We start from the raw sequence: 4453 nt of genomic DNA, 5'->3' as shown, positions 1-4453 counted from the left end.
CAAGGAACAGAGAGTCATCAAGTAACAACTGCTTGACCAAATCAAACTGCTTGATGAGGAAGCCGATGCGGATGGTTTGGAAGAACAAGGTTGGGCCTTGCGATACCATCTCGAAGAACAACTCATCAATATCTACAAGCTAGAGGAGGAATACTGGCGACAACGAGGCAGAGTGCGTTGGTCCTTGCAAGGGGATGCAAACACCGCGTATTTCCATGCCGTAGCCAACGGACACCGAAGGAAATGCCTAATATCCTCCCTCAATACGGATGATGGCCCTATTACTGATAAAAGACTGATCCAAGAGCATATTTACTCCTTCTACCGGGACCTGTTAGGCTCGGATAAGCCTCGACTTTGTGGTCTTGCTCAGCACGCTTGGGAGCTTTCACCTATGGTCTCTCTCGAGGAAAACCTGCACTTAGCTCTTACTTTCTCGGAAGAAGAGCTCACGGCCATGGTCAAGGAGATGAAAACCGATACTGCACCGGGTCCGGACGGATTTGAAGTGGCGTTCTTTCAGCGCTGCTGGCCCTTAGTAAAAGACGGGGTTTAACACATCCTCAACGATTTTATCCTGGGGAGGATCGACATCGCCCGTCTAAACTTCGGTGTGCCGGGTGCTGAAAGAATCACGCAATTCAGGCCAATTGCTCTTATCAATGTGATCTTCAAGATCGTCTCCAAGGCGTTTGCCACAAAATTGGACCCAATTGCTAACTGTGTTACCAGCCATAATCAAACGGCATTCATAAAGGGAAGATTTATTCTTGATGGGGCGTTGGCTCTTCAAGAAATCATCCATGAAATGAAAAGCAAAAACCTGGGGGGCATTTTGCTAAAGCTTGACTTCGAAAAAGCCTACGATAGGATCAATTGGGAATTCTTGACTGAGGTTCTGTGTGCAAAGGGTTTTGATGGCGGAGCCATCCACAGGATCATCCAACTAGTTACCGAAGGGCAGACCGCTTTCTCCATTAATGGTGAAATTGGGCCTTTCTTTCGCAAAAAGAGGGGTTTGCGACAAGGAGACCCTCTTTCCCCCTTGCTCTTTAACTTTATGGTGGAAGCTCTCTCCATCATGCTCTCTAAGGCAGGAGAGGCAGGCCACATCGCTAGAGTTGTGCCACATCTGGTTCCCGGGGGGGTTTCGCATTTGCAATACGCCAACGACACCTTGATTCTTATCCAGCACGACGAGAGACAAATCATTAACCTGAAATTCTTGCTTATGTGTTTTGAGGAGATGTCCGGGCTCAAAATCAACTACCACAAGAGCGAGGTGATCGTTATGGGGCAACCAATTGAGGTGCAGCCGAGGGTGGCAAACATGCTCAATTGCAAGTTAGGAGACTTCCCCTTCGTGTACTTAGGCCTCCCCATTTCTGATCGCAAGCTCTCAATAGACCAATGGATGTTTTTGGTTAGAAAACTAGGCCTAAGGATTGAAACTTGGTTGGGGAGATTTCTTTCCTCGGGAGGAAGGCTAATTCTCTCCAACTCTTGCCTGGCTAGTTTGCCCATGTTTTCCATGGGACTTTTCTTGCTCCAAGATGGGGTTCACTCCAAATTTGACTCGCATCGCTCTCGGTTCTTTTGGGAAGCATCGGGACCGAAGCGTAAATACCACTTATGCTGTGTTTGGTTGCAATGAATTGGGCTCTGAATTGAATTGGCAATGGAAAACCAAATCAACCAATTCAATGGAATACCACAAAGAGTGTTTGGATGCGCGTGGTATTGAGCTATAGACTTCAGGTTTCAATGGAATACCAAATCTTGTTTGGATGTCACATGTGTGGAAATGAGAGTATTTTGTCTTTGAGCAATATTATTTTTCACACAATAATCCAGAAAATGTCTCACAAATAGCACAAAGTGGATACATGATGTCTCAGATAAGCATTCATATGACAAACAACAAAGTTCTATATTTCTCAAGTTCATATCTCATATCATAGTACAAGAAAATACGAAATATGCCCAAGTTTACATATGCCCAAGGTAAGGATGAATTTCGAACTTTCTATGTCTCAGTACTACTTCTCAATTTCTGCAAAAACGAAATCGAAAAAAAATCATCAATGGGAGGCCGCCGGTTCACCAATGGGCAGGGGATGCCGCCGGTCGACCACCAATGGGCAGGAGATGCCACCGGTCGACCACCACTTCCGGCCGGTGAGCGCGTTGTGGCTGAGGTCGACGGTGGCGCCCGCCGGCACCCGCCCCGCGGGCCGGAGGTCGCCGGAGAAGGCGTTCTTGCGGAGCTGCAGGTAGCCTATCCGGAAGGAGAAGAGCTCCCCGGGCACCTCGCCGGAGAACCAATTCCCGCCGAGGTCGAGGAAGGAGAGCCTGGTGAGCCTGCGGAGCACGCCGCCGACGCGGCCGGAGAGCCTGTTGCCCGCGAGGCTGAGGTAGACGACCGTCTCCGGGAGCGCCGGCACGCCGCCGGAGAGGCGGTTGTCCCTGAGGTCGAGGTGGACGAGCGGCGCGCTGACGGCCCTGGGGAGCTCGCCGGAGAGGGAGTTGTGGGAGAGGACGAGCGTGCGCAGTGCCTCCGATTTGGAGCAGGGAGGAGGGCGGTCCGCCGGAGAAGGCATTCTTGCTGAGGTCGACGGTGCGGAGCGCGGGGGAGAATGTGGCCGGGAGGGCGCCGGAGATGAGGTTCCCGGAGAGGGCGAGGAAGCAGAGCGAGGGGAGCGCGGCGACGGCGGGGGAGAGCGCCCCGGAGACGCGGCCGGGGACCAGCGAGACGGAGCTGAGCGCGCCGAGTCGCGTGAGCGATTCAGAGCGAATACAGAGCTCTGGACCTCTGAATTGAGCGCTGTGTTAAGTTGTCCCGTGGAGGGGTACGCGCGGAATTGGGCCATGATTCCATAATCCAATACATAGCACATCCAAACAGCGGAATTGGACCCTCAATTCCAGATTCCCCAATACCAAGCCCAATTCATTGCAACCAAACACAGCATTAGTGAATTGGCCGGCGGTTTTCCGTCCTAAGGAAGCCGGGGGGCTAAGCCTGCTCAACTCCAGGAAAATGAATATAGCTCTTATGCTCAGATGGGTTTGGAAATTTTACTAGGGGGACAATGCCTTATGGTCTCAGATTATTCGCGCCAAGTATGATACTGCGACCGATATCTTCGCTGGATAAGGGGTGGGAGGCTCACCTTTTTTGGAAAAGCTTGCATAAAATCAAACACTTCTTCAAGATCGGAGCCAAACACATGATTTATGATGGGAAACGTACCATGTTCTGGCTAGACCTATGGGTGGGACGGCGCCCTCTTAGGGATTCCTTCCCCAACTTGTTCAGCATTTGTGATAACCCACAACTTCTAGTAGCCTCAGCGTGTGAAGAACCCTCGAGACTCAGGTTTCGAAGATCTTTTAACTTAGCAGGCCGACAGGAGTGGGAGGAACTACAACATATTCTAGAGCAGATCAACCTCTGTCCTGGGGAGGACAAGATAGTCTGGAACCTCGACCCTTCGGGATGTTATTCATTCTCTTTGATGTACAACAAGCTATCAGAGGGAGCCTCGATAGCCTTTGCTAGGTACATTTGGGAGGCCAAATTACCGCTTAAAATTCGTATCTTCACCTGGCAGCTGGTTCTTGATCGTCTCCCGTCCAGCCTTTTGATCGCCTCGAGACTTGGCCCGGCCACCGGGTGCTGCACCTTATGTGAAAGCCCGGAAAACGCCGATCATATTTTCTTTTCTTGCTCGCTCGCTAGATTTATGTGGAGTATGGTTAGACAGCTGCTAGAATGTCGTTGGTCTCCCACATCCTTTGCTCAATTTTATGCTATTGTCTCTAGTTATTCGGGTCGCCCTCGACGTCTTATTTGGACTTTGTTTGCGGCTTAAAGTTGGGCGCTTTGGAACGTCCGCAATAAGCATGTGTTTGAATCAAGGATGATTTTGAAACCTGCTAACCTTCTATACAAAATCATTGTTATTTTGCAGCTGTGGACGCCATTCGCAAAGCACCAAGACAGAGCAAACCTGTTGGAGCTAACAAGGCAACCAAAGCTTATACACGCGGGCATGGTGGCAAGTGAGAGCTAGGTGGCGTTGGCTAGCGAGCGCGAGCTCCAGGATCGGGCAGGGGCAGCCGTTTGGAGGAGCGACGGAGTTGCTTGGCCTACCTCTAGCATGTTTTATCGATCTAGTTTGTTTAACTCCGTAACTTTGATTGCTAAGTTGTATGCCGCAACACTGTAATCTTACTATGTTTCAAACCTGAGGGCTTTATTAATTTAAAGTCGGGCACTAGCTGCCTTTTATCTAAAGAAAGAATAAAGGATGTTTTTCCCTAGAGGAGCGTCGATGAACTAGAGTGTTAAGCATACTAGCTAGTGTCCTCAAGTTCCACCTCCACCTAGTGAAGCCCATCTAGATACTACTTTATCGGGGAACTTGCGAGTTTTGTCTCCTCCGTCTCT

The 4453-nt window shown here is 50.1% G+C and overlaps 1 pseudogene; it reads right to left on the bottom strand.

Moving 5' to 3' along the window:
- Nucleotides 1-2081: 2081 nt before the first annotated feature.
- LOC124695057 lies at nucleotides 2082-4057 on the bottom strand (annotated as a pseudogene).
- Nucleotides 4058-4453: the final 396 nt, after the last annotated feature.

Source organism: Lolium rigidum, chromosome 3 (genome assembly GCF_022539505.1).
Source record: "Lolium rigidum isolate FL_2022 chromosome 3, APGP_CSIRO_Lrig_0.1, whole genome shotgun sequence".
NCBI lineage: Eukaryota > Viridiplantae > Streptophyta > Magnoliopsida > Poales > Poaceae > Lolium > Lolium rigidum.
Note: the sequence above shows the minus strand (reverse complement) of the source record. Positions and strands in the feature narration are given on the sequence as shown.